General features: G+C 38.8%; 1 protein-coding gene across 6 annotated transcripts in view; it reads left to right on the forward strand.

Annotated features, from left to right (window-relative positions):
• The window catches only part of CDH18 (cadherin 18), a 1,183,249-nt gene that overhangs the window by 998,690 nt on the left and 165,323 nt on the right, over positions 1 to 19,236 (forward strand). Inside the window, exon 1 of one of the 6 annotated variants that reach the window (XM_043488850.1) lies at positions 10,636 to 10,857. The exons of the other annotated variants lie outside the window; for them this stretch is intronic. The gene's annotated coding sequence lies outside the window, so the exon portion shown is untranslated. Of the gene's footprint in view, positions 1 to 10,635; positions 10,858 to 19,236 lie in introns of those variants that run through there. 6 annotated transcript variants of the gene reach the window in all.

The following is a 19,236-nucleotide window of genomic DNA, read 5'->3' on the forward strand; positions in this document are numbered from 1 at the left end:
AAGAAGGGGATGACAGAGGATGAGATAGTTGGATGGCATCTCTGACTCAGTGGACATGAGTTCGAGCAAGCTTCAGTAGATTGTGAGGGCCACGGAGGCCTGCGTGTTGCAGTCCATGGGGTAGCAAAGAGTTGGACACAACTGACGAATGAACAACAACACACATTGTATAGCACAGGCTTCCTAGGTGGCACTAGGAACAACCTGCCTGCCAACGCAGGAGATATGAGACATGGGTTTGATCCCTGGGTTGGGAAGATCACCCGGAGGAGGGCATCACAATCCACTCCAGTTTTCATGCCTAGAGCATCCCATGGACAAAGGAGTCTGGCAGGCTGCAGTCCATAGGTTTACAGAGAGCCAGACACAGCTGAAGTGACTTAGCACATTGTATAGTTCAGGGAGCTTTACTTAATGCTCTGTGGTTACCTGAATGGGAAGAAGATTCACAGAGGTAGAGATATATGTACATGATTGGCTGACTCATTTTGCTGTACAGTAGAAACAACACAACATTGTAAAGCATCTATACCCCAACAAAGATCATTTTATAAAAATTAAAGAAAGTGGGGTGGGATGGGGAATGTCAACCATTAGGTGTGCTTAGATGCTCAGCCGTATCTGACTCTTTGTGACCCCATGGACTGTAGCCCTCTGGGCTCCTCTGTCCATGGGATTTCACAGGCATGAATACTGGAGTGGGTTGCCATTTTTTTCTCCAGGGGATCTCTCCAACCCAGGGATCAAACTGGGTCTCACATCTCCTGCATTAGCAGGCGAGTAATTTACCACTAGCACCACCAAGAAGCCTCACGTCAACCATTAGGTGGTCCCTACACTCGACTCGCAGCGGAGGGCAAGTTCACTACTCACTATCCATCTGTGCTTGAGTGTATGTGAGTCAAACTCTTAGAAAGTTCTTATTTCTCCTTGCAAAATCCTTCTTATCTCCAAATTATGACATTATGCTTAATAAAACCCTTCTCTTCCAAGCTCCATTCTACCTATAGGTCATCCTGTGTATTTTATGATATTTTTATCATGTTTTATAAAGTATTTCCAAAAATGTAATGACTAACATAAGATGTTGTATTTGAATCTCACTTTACCAATTAAATTTTTAAGTCTATTCTCTCACTAGTTTTACTGAAAGGGAAATAAGTAAAATGTAGAAGTGTTAGCGACTCAGTCACGTCAGACTCTTTGGGACCCCCTGGACTGTAGCCCACTAATCTGCTCTGCCCATGAAATTGTCTAGGCAAGTATACTGGAGTGGATTGCCATTCCCTTCTCCCGGAGATCTTCCCAGCCCAGAAACTGAACGTGGGTCTCCCATATTGCAGGCAGATTCTTTATAGTCTGAGCTACCAGGGAAGTAAAAAAGTAGAAGAAACTTTAATATTATTTTATTTTAAAAGAAATATCCTCTTTCATGAAACTACCTTTCAAATATGTAACTTATTTCTTTTTTGATCAGCAAATAGATTAAAGGATGCTATAAGTTATCAGTCTTTGCCTTTTTTACAAAAGTACTTTAAGAAATAAAATTTGTCCAAGAACCTCAATTCTTTTCTGATTCTAAAATATATGTTTGGGATATTTAATTGGAAATTAGAAAGGAAACAGAAGTTTAAAAGATTAGAAAATAAGTACTGTTCAAACTTAAATAGATATGCAAACATAATAGTAACTTTTCTTTCAAAGCCTAAAGGATAATTATGTAGTCAATATGCTTATCACAATTCCCAATGTTTTGGTTTGTGTTTGAATTTTTTTGCCCTCCCACAGAAAATGAGGTTTGTTTTCAGTCCCCTCTGTTAGCATTAGTTTCTACAGCTGTTTAACAAATCACCACAAACTAAGAGGCTTGAAATAGTAGCACTATATTGTCACAGTTTTTCAGGTGGGCTACACCAGATTGTCTGCTGGGAGTCTCACAGGCTGAAATCAAGGTGTTAGCTGATTCGGTTTTTATTTTTATCCTGAGGTTCTGGGGCTCTGTGGGGGAGTTCTTTCAGCTTGTTGGCAGAATGCAGCCCCAGGCTTTTGTAGAACTGAGATCCCAGTTCTACAAATGCTGCTCTGAGGTGGAGGTGGAGACTCAGCCCTGAGCGGCTGCTCCCAGGTCTCTCTGCTGAAGATGCCCCCATGCTCTTCAACTTCAGCAACAAAATATCTCTTTTATCAAATCTCTCTCAACTTCACAACTCTACTTTCACTATAACTACACCTGTCAGTGGGGCATCCCTGGTGGCTCAGTGGGAAAGGCTCTGCTTGAAACATGTTAACGCAGGAGACTCTGGTTTGATCCCTGGATTGGGATGATCCCCTGGAGAAGGAAACGGCAACCCACTCCAGTATTCTTGCCTGGGAAATCCCACAGTCAGAGGAGCCTGGTGGGTTATAGTCCAGGGGATCACAAAGAGTCGGACATGACTGACACTTTGTGGACAAAAGTCCATATAGCCAAAGTTATGGTCTTTCCAGTAGTCACGTAATGATGTCACATAAAGAAGGCTGAATATTCACTGGAAGGCTGTTGCTTATATTTCTGTTATTGTAATTCTCCAAGCCAGGCTTCAGCAATACGTGAACTGTGAACTTACAGATGTTCAAGCTGGTTTTAGAAAAGGCAAAGGAACTAGAGATCAAATTGCCAATATATGCTGGATCATCGAAAAAGCAAGAGAGTTCCAGAAAAACATCTATTTCTGCTTTATTGACTACGCTAAAGCCTTCGACTGTGTGGATCACAATAAACTGTGGGAAATTCTGAAAGAGATGGGAATACCAGACCACCTGACCTGCCTTTTGAGAAACCTATATGCAGGTCAGGAAGCAATTGGACATGGAACAGTAGACTGGTTCCAAACAGGAAAAGGAGTGTGTCAAGGCTGGATATTGTCATGCTGCTTATTTAATTTATATGCAGAGTACATCATGAGAAACGCTGGGCTGGAAGAAGCACAAGCTGGAATCAAGATTGCCAGGAGAAATATCAATAACCTCATATATGCAGATGACACCACACTTATGGCAGAAAGTGAAGAGGAACTAAAAAGCCTCTTGATGAAAGTGAAAGAGGAGAGTGAAAAAGGTGGCTTAAAGCTTAACATTCAGAACACTAAGATCATGGCATCTGGTCTCATCACCTCATGGCAAATAGATGGGGAGACAGTGGAAACAGTGTCAGACTTTAATTTTGGGGGCTCCAAAATCACTGCAGATGGTGATTGCAGCCGTGAAATTAAAAGACGCTTACTCCTTGGAAGGAAAGTTATGACCAACCTAGATAGCATATTAAAAAGCAGAGACATTATTTTTGCCAACAAAGGTCCATCTGGTCAAGGCTATGGTTTTTCCAGTGGTCATGTATGGATATGAGAGTTGGACTATGAAGAAAGCTGAGCACTGAAAAATTGATACTTTTGAACTGTGGTGTTGGAGAAGACTCTTGAGAGTCCCTTGGACTGCAAGGAGATCCAACCAGTCCATCCTAAAGGAGATCAGTCCTGGGTGTTTATTGGAAGGACTGATGCTGAAGCTGAAACTCCAATCCTTTGGCCACCTGATGCGAAGAGCTGACTCATTGGAAAAAACCCTGATGCTGGGAGGGATTGGGGGCAGGAGGAGAAGGGGACGACAGAGGATGAGATGTTTGGATGGCATCACCAACTCGATGGATATGGGTTTGAGTAAACTCCAGGAGTTTGTGATGGACAGGGAGGCCTGGCATGCTGCGATTCACGGGGTCGCAAAGAGTCGGACATGACTGAGCGACTGAACTGACTGAACTGAACTGAATCATCTTAACACTACTTGCTCTAAGATAGTTGTATATGAATAAATAGCCACACACAGGTTAAATTGGTATCTACCATTTTTTAGCTTTATTGAGATAATTGACATATAACATTTTGTAAAGTGTAAAATGTACAATGTGATGCCTTGATACTCATACTAATAAATGATTACCACAGATGGGTTAGTTAATAACTTCATCATCTCAAATGGTTATCATTTCATTTTTGTGGTGAAATCTCTCAAGATCTACTGTCTTAGCAACAGTTAAATATATATTACCATATTGTTAACTATAGTCACCATGCTGTACATTAGATCTCCAGATATATTAACCTTATAAGAGGGAATTTGGTACCCTTTTGACTGACAGCTTCCCACACAAACTCCCACCACTCACCATTTTCTGGCAAACACCCTTCTACTCTCTGTCTCTGTGAGTTGGTGTTTTTAGACTTTACAAGAACATGATACCATGGAGTATTTGTTTTCTCTATCTAGCTTGTTTCACTTAGTATAATATAATGTCTCCAAGTTTCAGCCCTATTTGCACAAATGTCAGAATTCCTTCTTTCTCATAGTTCCACTGTGTTCATGTGTATATACATATCACATCTTCTTTAACTATTCATCTGTTGGTAGATGGATTGTTTCCATTTTTTGACTATTGTGAATCATGTTGTCTCAAACATGGGGGTGTAGATACCTCCTGAGATCCTGATTCACTTTCACTTTGATATATACCCAGAAGTGAAATTGTCAGGTCTTTGAAATTGTAGAATTTGTTGAAATTCAGAAGTTGAAATTGTTGGTTGTTCCATTTCGATTTTTTTTTGAGGAACTTTCATACTGTTCCACGATATATTCCCATCAACGGTGCATAAGATTTCCCTTTAATCCACACCCTCATCAGTTGTTTGTTATCTTTTGTCTTGTTGGTGATAGCCATTCTCACAGATAGGAGGTGATATATTACTGTGGGTTTAATTTGCATTTTTGATGATTAGTGATGTTACACATCTTTCCACATACCTGATGACTATTTACATGTCTTCTTTAGAAGAATGTCTCACCTTTCTCACTTAGATTTTTTTTTTTTTTTTTTGGCTATTGAGTTGTATGAATTCCTTGATATTTTAAATGTTGACTCCATATCCTATTCTCTCATGGCCTGAAGCATCATGTGAGAAATCTGTTGCTAGTCTTATGGTATTTTCTTTTTGAATTATAACATTTCTTTTTCTTAAGATTCTCCTTGCTTTTCCTTTTAATCACATTTTATTATAGTGTGTCTTGAAAAAAATCTCTAACTTGCATTTTTTGGTGACCCATGACCTTCCTAAACTTGGATATGCAGATCTCGCCATACATTTGAGAAGTTCTCACCCTTTATTTATTTAAAAAGTTTTCCTCCCCCTTCTTCTTCTTGTCTCCTTTTAAGTCTCCAATACTTTGATGGTTGTTTCTTTTTGAGGTTATTCAGTACATCACTTCCACTTCCACTTGTCCATTCTTTTTCTTTTGTTCTCCTCTTACTGGACAATTTCAAAGTTCTTGTCCTCTAATTCACAGATTTTTAAAATTCCTATTGATCTCTTCTGTTGTTGATTTTTTTCTATTTCATTTTTCATTTAATCTATTCATTTTTAGCTCCAGAATTTCATTTCTTATGAAACCTCTTTGTTAAACTTCTCATTTTATTCAGATATTATATTCCTAATTTCAATAAACTATCTTCCTGTATTTTCTTCTAGCTGTTTTTAATTCTTTAGAATAGCTATTTTTAATTCTATGTCGATGTATTTAGGGACAATAATTGTGATCCATTAGTGGAGCCAAGGTTCCTTGATTTTTTCGATTTCTTGAAGTCTTGAGATGTGGTCTTCGCATATGCAGTAATAACTACCTCCCCCAATCTTTAAGGACTTTCATGGTGGCTCAGATGGTAAAGACTCCACCTGCAATGCAGGAGACCCAGGTTCAATCCCTGTGTCAGGAAGACTCCCTGAAAAAAGGAAATGCCACCCACTCTAGTCTTCTTGCCTGGAGAATTCTATGAACAGAGGAGCTTGGCAGGCTACAGTCCATGGGGTCCCAAAGAGTTGGACACAACTGAGGAACTAATACTTTCTGGTCTTTAAGGACTGATTTTGGGAGAGAAATATCCTCTACCAGCCCTGATAGGGATGCTGAGGCTTTTACAGACTTTCTGTGGATATGTCTGCTTCACAATTTCTTGCTCCCTCTTGTGGCAACATTCTTAGATTTGTATGTCTTCCCTTAATCATGCAACACTTAAGGGCAAGCGCTGACAGCCTCTCTTTGCTTTCTCCAGAGTGCCCTAAAGTTAAGCTCTGTGATCTCTTCCTGGGCCACATAGTCAGGCTGACTTTCTGCAAGTGGTCAACAGCCATTTGCCAAAGGACAGTTTTATGCGTGTGCACAGAGAGCCAGCCACAGGATGGGGTGAGTAGAGGGGTGAGTGGTGTATCATGCTGGGAGTGCCTGTGAGCCCTGTGAGGGAACCAGGAGGCGGGGCATCCTCAGAGGCTCATGGACTGCCTCTTGATGGAGGCTGTGATACCATTGGTGGGATCCATGTCCCTTGAATGCTCTTTGATGGTCCTCCTTGCTGCTTTCCAGGCCTTTTCCAGGGCCCCCATTCATAAAGCTCACTTCTCAGTGCTCCAGGAGGGGCGAGAGATACTTGGGCTTCTTTTGCTAAGTCATGCACAGATGGGACAACCAGGCATTTACCCACCTGCTCTCACTTCCCCCCAAGGATAACTCATGTCTTGAAAAGGTCTCACTTGGGAGTCAGTTGGGCCACCTCAGGGAAGGGAATGACCCAGGTAAAGTCAAACAGCCCCTTTTACCCCCTTCAATGTATTCAGTCCCAGGTGTTTTTATCCCAGTGATGTACTAGAACTTCTTTGCTGGAAACCTTGATTTAGACTCTCAGCCATGGGTGATTGTATAAGACCTTCTCCCAGGGCCTCCCAAGACAGGTGCTGACAGGGGCTGGAGCCAATTCACTGCAACTGTAGGACCCGACCCACAGTTGTGACTGAGGTCTGTGTGCCTATTCCGCCATGCATAGGTAGGTGAGATTCCTCCCAGATCCTTTGGCACATGATGTGGACCCCATAGCTCCCACTAAGGCATTTTTGTCTGAGGATGGATGCCAAATCTTTGTTGTTGAGGATGGATGCTGTCTATGATGATGTCTTCGTCTTGCTGATGTCACTCCAGCATCTTTAGTTGAGATACTGGTCTTCTGCTTGGAACCTGACCTAGCACTGGGGACCCCCTAATATGTATAGAAATTAATTCCATTTGTTATTTTCTGTACAAATATCAAAAGTGGTCAGCTGGCATGTGAATATTTGTCAACAGAAATTAATATTTCATCAGATTCTGTTTTTGTTTGATTGCTTGTTCTTTTTCTTCCTTGTTAACATTTAGTCATTCCAGCCTGGCAGTTTACACATTTATATATCTTTGTGGTTGTTGTTTAATTGCTAAGTCATGTCAACTTTTTTGTGACACCATGAAGTGCGCCTGCCAGGCTCCCTCTCCATGAAATTTCCCAGGCGAGAATACTGGAGTGGGTTGCCATTTCCTTCTCCAGAAAGGAAAGATCGTTCCAGGGGATCTTCCTGACTCAGGAATTGAACCTGTTTGTCCTGCATTGGCAGGTGGATTCTTTAGCACTGAGTCATTATGTATTTTCAGCAAATTCTAATCGACTTGAAATAATTCTCTTAATTTCAGCTATATATCTATACTGTCCCAAAGGAGGGAGAAAATGTATGCCTCCACACTTTCCTTATAGTCAGCCTCAATAGAACTTGTTCAAATGGCAGCATGATCCACCTGTAGTTTTGTTTAAAAGTGGTTTTAGCTTGATTTTAACATACCTTGTCTATTTAAAAATATGTTAATTAAAAAGTTTATTAAAAGGTTTAAAATGCTGTTATTCAATCAAAGAAAAATAAAAATGTGATCATCACTAGATTATGGGAGATATAGTAAATTAAAATTAAATATGATATCCTGGCATTAATTGCAGTTAAAATGTTAGAGTTGCCTTTTTTTTTTTTTTAACATACTCAGAGATAAGTTACTCAAAAATAAATTTCCTGCCTACTTGCATGAAGATAGCTTTAAGGGAAATTGCATTCCTGTTGGTTATGCCTGAATATATTTCACAGTCAGAATTTCAATTACTAAGGACCTTACATTAGTGAGCCAGGAGAAATCTGTCAGTAAAAATAAATAAATAAATAAGTCAGTAGACTAAAAGTATGTCTTGTCTTGTGCTTCTTCTATGTATGGGAAGAATCAATTTGCTTTCATCGTAATCCCAAATAGAAGGAGCAACTGACTTTGGGGAAATCCTGTAAAATTTATTGCTGACAGCATGTTAGAGAGTACTTTCTAAGGATGACAGAACACATGAATTGATTTTGCTTCCAGTGACACTGGGATAACTGATTCTCTCAATCACATAACAGAGCTCTGGGGTTTGTCACTTTTTCCTGCAGTTTAAAAGGTTCATATCAAATAAGTGGGAGGATAGTCTGAAAGGAAATATCTATTGTGGTACTTAATTAATATGATATCTCCAACTGCCATTGCTCACATATAGATGCTTTACAGAGAGTTACTTGATTAAGTATATAAGAAAGGAAATGTTGACTTAAATATAATAAGATTAAATATGTTTAATATTAATTAAATATGTTATATATTAATATATTTAAATATAGCAAGATTTAAACATTAGCAAATACATTAAAAGATAAAGTAATGTACTCCAAAAACCTTAATTAAAACTCAGTTTAAGAAAAAGACAATTTAGAGACACTCTCTTATTTAGAAATATATGTATTACCTTATGCATCAACTTTAGCATTTATAATATAAAAATGCATATAGTTATCAAATACAGAGGCTGGCTTTGGAAGACTGCAGGGAATTCTTCTTGAGTAACTAATATACAGCTTGCGACCTTCACAGAATATTTGTGAGGTGTAAGTTCACAGAGAATGTGTGAGGTATATGATACATAAGGCGTACAAAAGCATATGTTTTGTATGGGCCTCCCCAGTGGCTCAGCGGTAAAGAATCCGCCTTCAGTGCAGGAGATGCAAGAGATATGGGTTTGATCCCTGGATCAGAAAGATTCCCTGGAGGAGAAATGGTAACTCATTCCAGTATTCTTGCCTGGAAAATCCCATGAACAGATGAGCCTGGTGGGCTTCAGTCCATAGGTTCGCAAAGAGTTTGACCCAACTAAAGAGACTCTGAGCATGCACACACACACACATGTTTTTGTATATTTTACATTGAAACATATATACACATGCATGTATATTGACATGTATGCACATATACATGTACAGGCATACATCAGAGATATTGAGGGTTCAGTTTCAGACAACAACAATAAAACAAATACCACAATAAACTACAGTATACATAGAAATCATATTTACAGTGTATTGTAGTTTAAAAAGACCCTGATGCTGGGAAGGATTGAGGGCAGAAGCAGTAGGTAGCGACAGAGGCCCAGATGGTTGGATGGCATCCTCGACTCAAGGGACGTGAATTTGAGCAAACTCTGAGAGACGGTGAAAGAGAAGGAGGCCTGATGTGCTTCAGTCCATGGGGTCGCAAAGAGCTGGACACAACTTAGTGACTGAACAACAACAAGTGTGAAATAGCATCATGTCTAAAAAATGTTTAAACCTTAATTTAAAATAAGGGACTCCCCCAGTGGCTCAGAAGGTAAAGCAACTGCCTACAATGTGGGAGACCTGGGTTCAATCCCTGGGTCAGGAAGATCCCCTGGAGAAGGAAATGGCAACCACCCCAGTACTCTTGCTTGGAAAATCCCATGGACTGAGGAGAGTGGTAGGCTACAGTCCACAGGGTCTCAAAGAGTCAGACACGATGGAGTGACTTCACTTTCACTTTAATTTAAAAATACTTTTTAAGTGCTAAAAATGCTAATCATCTTCCAAGCCTTCAGTGAGTCATATTGTTTAGTTGCTAAGTCACGTCCAACTCTTTGTGACCCCATGGACTGTAGCCTTCCAGTCTCCTCTGTCCATGGAATTCTCCAAGCAAGAATATTGGAGTAGGTTGCCAATTCCTTCTCCAGAGGATGTTCCTGGCTCAGAGATCAAACCAGCATTTCCAGAATTACAGCCAGATTCTTTTCCACTGAGCTAACAGGAAAGCCCCTCAGTGAGTCATAGTGGTAAAATTGAAGATCACAGAGCAGCATAGCAAGTATAATAATAATAAAAAGTTTTAAATGGTGTGTGAATTACCACATGTGACACAGGGACATGAAGAGAGCAGACTCTTTTGGAAAAATGACATCCATCGACTTGCTCTACTCAGGATTGCCACAAGCCTTTATATCTAAGGAGCCCAAGAAATCAAAGCACACGAGAATGAGATATGCCTGTGATTAATTTCATATGTGCACATGTAACTTAAATATTATAAAGTATTTTCAAATACATAGGATGTAAGGGGGAGTTTTTTTAAGCTGCGCAAGATCAAAAGCCCCAGAACATTAGAAATGTTTGGTAACTTCTTTTCCTCCTCTCACATATGCCTCCACCATCTCCAAAAAAACCCTCATGTGAATCAAAACCAAGATTAAAATACACACGTTCTATTTTTAAAGGCCTGTGTAACAGATTGCAAGTTAGCCTCTCCTATTATTTTAACAATTCCGCTGAGGACTCTAAGAAAGGCTGAGGAAGAAAAACAATAGGGCCATTTCATCTCCCTCTGAGGAGAAGTAGGAGATGTCTATCATTAATTCCCAAAGGAATGACTCAAGTGTCCTTTGGGGAACATTAAACAGTCAAGCACCTGCCTCCGCTAAGAGAGGTAATGGTCAAAAATGTGGCAGACAGGAACTTCATAGAAAATTTGAAGCATCCTGCCCATCAACCACTTCTGCCAGCCCCTTCTTGGGCAAAGACATGGAATTCTTATCTTCATCTTAAGCCAAGTCAAGGAGGTTTGAAGGTAAGCACAGCAAGTGTGTGCCATGTGTTCACTGGGACTTGAGGACCGCAGGGGCCAGCAGGAGAGGCTACAAAAATATAGCTAAGGCGGCAGAGAGAGAAAGCCAAGTCTATACTTCTAGCAAGATGAATGTGCCCCACAGAGAGCCAACTTTTTCACTCTCCTCTTTCACTTTCATCAAGATGCTCCTTAGTTCTTCTTTGCTTTCTGCCATAAGGATGGTGTCATCTGCATATCTGATGTTATTGATGTTTCTCCTGGTGATTTTTACTCCAGCTTGTGTTTCATCCAGCCTGGAATTTCACATGATGTACTCTGCATATAAGTTAAATAAGCAGAGTCACAATATGCAGCCTTGACGTCCTCCTTTCCCAATTTGGAACCAGTCTGTTGTTCCATGTCCAGTTCTAATTGTTGCTTTTTGACCTGCATACAGATTTCTCAGGAGGCAGATCAGGTAGTCTGGTGTTCCCATCTCTTGAAGAGTTTTCCACAGTTTGTTGTGATCCACACAGTCAAAGGCTTTAGAGTAGTCAATAAAGGAGAAGTTGATGCTTTTCTGGAACTCTCTTGCTTTTTTCATGATCCAACGGAAGTTAGAAATTTGATCTCTGGTTCCTCTGCCTTTTCTAAATCCAGCTTGAACATCTGGAAGTTCATGGTTCACGTACTGTTGAAACCTGGCTTGGAGAATTTTGAGCATTACTTTGCTAGCATGTGCGATGAGTGCAATTGTGCGGTAGTTTGAACATTCTTTGGCATTGCCTTTCTTTGGGATTGGAATGAAAGCTGACCTTTTCCAGTCCTATGGCCACTGCAGACTTTTCCAAATTTGCTGGTATATTGAGTGCAGCACTTTCACAGCATTGTATTTTAGGATTTGAAATAGCTCAGCTGAATTTGATTACCTCCACTAGCTTTGTTCACAGTGATGTTTCCTAAGGCCACTTGAATTTGCATTCCAGGATGTCTGGCTCTAGGTGAGTGATCATACCATCATGATTATTTGGGTCTTGAAGATCTTTTCTGTATAGTTCTATGTATTATTGCCACTTCATCTTAATATGTTCTTCTGTTAGGTCCAAACCATTTCTATCCTTTATTGTACTCATCTTTGCATCAAATAGTCCCTTGGTATTTCTAATTTTCTTGAAGAGATCTCTAGTCTTTCCCAGTCTATTGTTTTCCTCTATTTCTTTTTGATCACTGACGAAGGCTTTCTTATCTCTCCTTGCTGTTTTTTGGAACTCTGCATTCAAATGGGTATATCTTTCCTCTTCTCCTTTGCCTTTAGCTTCTCTTCTTTTCTCAACTATTTGTAAGGCCTCCTCAGACAACCATTTTGTCTTTTTGCCTTTCTTTTTCTTGGGAATGGTCTTGATCACTGCCTCCGATACAATGTCATGAACCTCAGTCCATAGATCCTCAGGCCCTCTGTCTATCAGATCTAATTCCTTGAATCTATTTGTCACTGCCACTGTATAATTGTAAGAGATCTGATTTAGGTCATAACTGAGTGATCTATTGGTTTTTCCCTGCTTTCTTCAATTTAAGTCTGAATTTGACAATAAGGAGTTCATGATCTGAGCCACAGTCAGCTCCTGATCTTGTTTTTGCTGATTGTATAGAGCTTCTCCATCTGTGGCTGCAAAATATATTCAATCTGATGTCAGTATTCACCATCTGATGATGTCCTTGTGGAGTTTTCTCTTGTGTTGTTGGAAGAGGGTGTTTGCTATGACCTGTGCATTTTCTTGGCAAAACTCTGTCAGCCTTTACCCTACTTTGTTTTGTTCTCCAAGGACAAATTTGCCTGTTACTCCAGGTGTCTCTTGGCTTCCTACTTTTGCATTCCAGTCCCATATAATGAAAAGGACATCATTTTTGGGTGTTAGTTCTGAAAAGTCTTGTAGGTCTTCATAGAACCATTCAACTTCAGCTTTTTCAGCATTACTGGTCGGAGCATAGATTTGGATTACTGTTATATTGAATGATTTGCCTTGGAAAGGAACAGAGATCATTCTGTCAATTTTGAGATTGCATCCAAGTACTACATTTCAGACTCTTTTGTTGACTATGATGGCTACTCCATTTCTTTTAAGGAATTCTTGGCCACAGTAGTAGATATAATGGTCATCTGAGTTAAATTCACCCATTCCAGTCCATTTTAGTTCACTGATTCCTAAAGTGTCGACGTTCACTCTTGCCATCTCCTGTTTGACCACTTCCAATTTGCCTTGATTCCTGGACCTAACATTCCAGGTTCCTATGCAATATTGCTGTTTACAGCATTGGACTTTACTTTCATCACCAGTCACATCCACAACGGGTGTTGTTTTTGCTCTATAGTGACCTAAATGGGAAGGAAATCCAAAAAGGAGAGGAAATATGTATATTACAGCTAATTCATTTTGCTATACAGCAGAAACTAACATAGCATTTTAAAGTAACTATACTCCAATAGCAATTTTTAAAAACATTAAAAAAAATTGCAGCTAAGTAGGGAGTAGTTCAAAAAAGATACCTAAAGAAGGAAGCAACTAGGTCCTCTCCCACCAGAGGCTGGCAGGGCTTGAGCAGATCCATGTTTTGGGTCTTATGGTCTGAATTAGATTGTTGTTATATAATGAATATCCTGTCTGGAATGTTTATGCAGAAGCAAGGAACTATTTATATTGTATGTTAAATGGAGTGCCTGAAAAGCTTGAGGGCTTGTCTACAGTTTTATCCTGGAGCATTAAAAGAAGGATTAGACCACAAAGCAGATGTAAAGGTGGGGATAAAAATAGGTTGGTTTCTCATTGCAAGCCAAATCAGGTTCAATCAAAACGCCAGTGTTCAAAGGTATGAAACCATTTCCATATCTAGTAACGCCCCTTGTAAAGATATACATCCTTTCATCTAAACTTAAAGAAAACTTTGGTGGTTCAGATGGTAAACAATCTGCCTGCAATGCAGGAGACCTGGGTTTGTTCCCTATATTGGGACAATCCTCTGGAGGAGGACATTCTTGCCTGGGGAATCCCCATGGACAGAGGAGCCTGGTGGGCTACAATCCATGGGGTCGCAGAGTCCAACATGATAGCAGCTGAACACAGCACAAAGAAAACATTTATTTTCCACCTTAATAATATATGTATATAATGTGTCCCTTCTCTGCCACCCCAATACTCCCTTAGCGCATATACCATTATGCCATCATTGTTGTTCTGAATGGTTTTGCCACATGCAGTCTCAGAATTATCAGCCTATATGCAACACTTTCTCCAGCCTGGTACTAATATTAAAAAAAATTAGAATCCAGTCATCTCAGTTTTTGCTTCATATATCTCAGCTCCCCCAACATCTTCAGAATCAAAGCTGTTCTTTTCTTTGTCTTTTTTTTTTTTTTTTTATAACACATATCAGATCCTTTTGTGATCTCTTATTTTGCCTTTCAAGGGTCATGTTTATCATCACTGCATAAACTCCCTTTGCTCCAGTATTTCCTCAAAAATGTGATGTCTCCATATCTCTTTATTAAATGTCGGTATCACTGCCTGACTCCTTCCACCAGTTTTTAAGCCTGACTAACATCTTCTTTGCCATAAAAATTAGTCTCAGAGGCAATTCTAGCTAGTGATTTCCTTAAAGGCACTTTCTATTTTTTTTTTTTTTCCAGCTATCTCTCTGAGCTAAATCTCTCTATCCTGCTATGTGACCCACAAATTTCTGTCATTGCACTAGATCTGCCATGCATGCATGCTCTGTTGTGCCCCGCTCTGAAACCCCATGGATGGTGGCCCATCAGGCTCCTCTGCCCATGGAATTTTGCAGACAAGGATACTGGAGGTCTGTCCTGAGGAAGTAGTAAATTAAATAGATACTGCTAATAACATAAAAATTGCCAGCAAAATGACTTCTACAGAAAGCCCTGCTCTCTTAGTGAATTTCTCTGCTTACTACAGCTTATAAATACTGACAAGACTAGTCTACACCTCACATTTGATCTTCTATACTTTTTAGAACTTTCCTGGCTATTTCCATCTACTTGCTTTACTTCAGCTTTAAGATCAGCTTATTGGGTTATAAAAAACAAATTTCTGTTGATATTTTAATCAAATACAATTACATCAACTTTGTAGACTAATTTAGAAAAAAAATGACATTATTTATTTATTTTTTTGAGTTTTGCCCTGTAAGAATAAGATATATGTGGGGGAGGGATAAATTGGGAACTGTTGGAGTAGGAAATGACAACCCACTCCCAGATTCTTGCCTGGAGAATACCATAAACAGAGCAGCCTGGCAGACTACACTCTATGGGGTTGCAAAGAGTTGGACATGACTGAGCAGGCATGCATGTACAGGGAACTACACTCAATATCTTGTAATAAATTATAATAGAAAAGAAAAAATAAGAAAATCATATACTAATGATTATCTTCTGCCAACATGTGAAGGTAATAAAAATGTTACATGTGAAATGAAATGTAAATAATAGAATTAATGGTATATCATACCAAATAAAAGGTCGATATCTTTTATTATGGGGCTTCCCTTGTGGCACTGGTGGTAAAAAAACCTACCTGCTGATGCAGGAGACATAAGAGATGCAGGTTCAATCCCTGGGTTAGGGAAAATCCCCTGGAGGAGGGCATGGCAACCCACTTCAGTATTCTTGCCTGGAGAATCCCATGGACAGAGGAGCCTGGCGGGCTGCAGTCCGTAAGGTCACACAGAGATGGACACAACTGAAGTAACTCAGCACAAAATGTGTATAAAATGTTAGCAGTAATATGAATAGCATTGGTAGTTACTACTTATTAAGGGCTTACTTAATCCCAGGTAAGTTTTATAACTCTACAGAGAACATCATATAAGTTAATTAAACTTCAAAAAACTGTAGCTTATTCTTATTTTTTCCATTCTTATATGAGAGAACTGCTGTTTTGAGAGATTAGGTAAATTCACAGAGGTAATAAAAGAGCAAGATAGAGTGCTAACCCTATTCCTGATTCTGAAGTTCTTTCAGTTGACTTTTAGTTTTCACAAAATAATCCTGATGACCCATAATTCTTTTTTTTATTACATCTGCTAACTGTAGATATGTATCACTTTAAATAAAAACAGAAATGCAAGTCGATGCTGTTAGCTTGCTTCCTAAGTGTATTTAGCAGAGTAGGGAGGTGGGAGAGAGTTCTGTCTTATTGTTTTGATGAGACTCACAATGAATCCTCATTTTGGAGTCTTAGATCAAACCCTCTCTCTGGTAAAAGATTTCTTTTTTCCTTTAACACATTTTTTGATAGAACTTAAATTCTTCTGTTGCTGCTTCTGATGGGCTGTGGCTGACCTCTGAATGTTTATGACGCTGATGCTGAGGGCCAGGTCTTTATGTCTCAATATTTTAAGTATATTTTTAGATTTACAACTAGCTATGAAAAAAAGTGCCTTTGACAAGCAATTCTATTGAAATACTTTTTTTAAAAAAATCCAGAGATATGTTTTGGCAACTTTATTCCTGTAATATTATCTGGAAAATATTTCCTTCATTTATTCATTCTTCCCACATTGGCTTAGGAAGTATATAATATAGGGATAAAATAAAAGAGGGCTTCATATATATCAGTTAGTGTTAATTTTGACTGAATCTTAGTTGGAAAACTTGGTTGTTTTACAATTACAAACCTATTGCTAAGCAAGGGTTTTTCTATATGGATCCTCATAGATTTCTAAGAAGCTGATTCAGTATTAGGATTTATTATGTGGATTTTTTAATGTGTGGGTCAGAACAAGTGGTTTATAGATTTCCATTCCATGTACTGTTTCTTCCTGCCTTAATGGAAAACTCTTAAACAAATGTGTAGATTAAGGAGGTATCCCAAGGTAGAGGTAAGTAGTAATTCATAATGAATTCTTTATTTAGCTTCTGCCATAAAATTATCCTTTCTGTAACAGTAAGCAAAATATGCTAACACATTAATAATATATAAGGCAAAACTTTTCACTATATATAAATAAATATACATATATATATTCTAATTTAAATTGAAAAATATCCCTCCATGTACAAAATTTTATTTATTGTGAGGAATAAGAGAAGATTTGGAGTCATAAACTAAAAGTGCTATGTAAATTCAAAACTAAGCTTTTTCTTTCTTTAATTCATCATTAGAATTATTGGGAGAAATCAACATCTGATTATAAAATAATTCATCATCAAAGAGAGAGATTTCAAGGGTAAAATGATGTGAGCACCAGTTGAATAGCTAATGGATGAAAGACAAAAGAGGAAGACTTAATAAGGCAGAGACTGGAATTTGGTTCAAAAGTTGATTCTGAAAATAAGTAGCAAAATAAAATTGGAAATGTATGAGTAATATTTAGCTACTTATGAGACATTCCAGAATTGCTTCCCATTTTATTGACATTGAACATATAAGACATGCACGTGTACAAGCTGAGATCTGTTTAGATCTGGTTCTTGTAATCAAGACTTTATGCCAGTGGATAGCTTGAGAGTTCTATTCTCAAGTATCTTTAAAGCATATCATATCATTTTTTTCCCTGCCTGCATAGCTCTGTTTTTGAATATTTGGAGTTTCAGATATTCTCAATTATAAATGAACACCTAAACCATAGGAATCCACAGCTAAACCTAACTAAGAATACTTTACTGATTTTCTTACTTATGCTTGTTAGTGAACTTAGGGTTTTCAGAAATGATGGCTGAACCCTCTAGTTTCCTGATGGCATGTCACCATCAATGCAAAGCTAACAGAAGGGGATGCAGTAGCAGATGAGGCGCTCAATGGCCCATCCGGGGCTTGGGTGAGCTGGCCGAGGCCTTCAGGCACACTGGCCGTCCAATTTCTTGAAACTGTTCCCTGTGTAAGTATTGCTGCAGAGAGGAGATTGCTGCTTCTAAATTGTTTCTGCCTGCTCGGGGCTGGCCTCTGGGACTCACTACAAAAGCCTTTCTTAAATTGCATCAATCTCTAATTGCCTGAGGGATTCAAAATTATGCATTTCTTGCCCTTCAGTTAGGAATGTCAGTGAAAACCGTAACTCCTCTAACTTTATCTTGTGAGACCACACTTCTTTTCTTGGGCGTTGGGGTGTAAATATGCCCAAATCTGCAATTAACCTTGAAATTGAAAAAAAAAAAAATCCTTGCATCAGTGCTGTTCAATGCTACTCTCTTTTATTATAATTCTCACTCTTAACAATGAGTATGTTCGATCTGAAAACTTGTTATCTTTCAGTCAGAAACTTTACTCCCTGACCTTACCCTCATCTGTCTTTTTGACCCCACCCTCTGTTCTATCTTTGATCATTGCATGTGTTATATTTTATCATTTTAATGACTTTGTTGCCATTTATTCCATGCTGGAATCTATCCCCTAAGTTGGCTTTTCTCTTATTCTCTCCTTTTTTTGCTCTTCTCTGTGAGAAAGTTTCAAGATGCTTTCTACATCATTTGTTTGATTTAAATTTTTCAGTGCTGATGCTGTATTTTATTGCTACTAAATTTTTAATTTAAATTCAGGAATAAATTTTGTGGTTTTCTTAATGTATTTTTTCTCATATAGGCCACATTTTAATTTATATTTCAGCTTCTCCGTCTCAGTAAATGACAAATTCATTCTTCTGGTTGTTCACAGCAAACAACAGCAAAGCAGAAAGTCATCCTGAGTTTTTCCTTTCTCCCACACCTTATAGCCCATCCATCAGCAAATGCCATCAACTCTACTTTCAATTTATATCCTCAATTCAATCACTTCATTTCTCCTTTATTTCTTGTATCTTAGAAAGAGGCATTATCATTTTGTATATAAAACCTCAATATCATCTGATCTAATGGACACCCACTCCAGTATTCTTGCCTGGAGAATTGCATGAACAGAGGAGCCTGTTGGGCTACAATCCATGGGGCCACAAAGAGTTGGACACAAGTGAGCAACTTTTGCTCTTTCACACTCATCTCCCAATTCTTTTCTTGTTCCCATATAATGCATTCTCCACCAAACAACCACTGAAATGTCCTTTTAAAACTCACTCAATCATGCTAACTTAAAAAATAGTACTCTTTACAATCACCTGATTCTTCCTTTTTCTTGGGTATGTATTCTCTATACCTGTTCATTGGGATTCTTAGGAGAAAGAGTACACATCCTGACATCATAGTGACTTGGGGAGTAATTTGATGTCAATGCAGTGATCTGGGCCAGTTCTCAGCAGAAGTAAATCCATCTTTCTTGCTCTTCCTGCCTGCCTTGGGGCATGGTTGTTCAGCATGGTACCGGAATGGAAGGACACAGAGGAAAGTCATAGCTGACCTATATCCATGGCCGTGGAATGTGAACAAGAAATAAATCCTTGAAGTTGATGTCACAG

The sequence above is a fragment of the Cervus canadensis genome, chromosome 16 (genome assembly GCF_019320065.1).
Source record: "Cervus canadensis isolate Bull #8, Minnesota chromosome 16, ASM1932006v1, whole genome shotgun sequence".
Classification (NCBI taxonomy): Eukaryota; Metazoa; Chordata; class Mammalia; order Artiodactyla; family Cervidae; genus Cervus; species Cervus canadensis.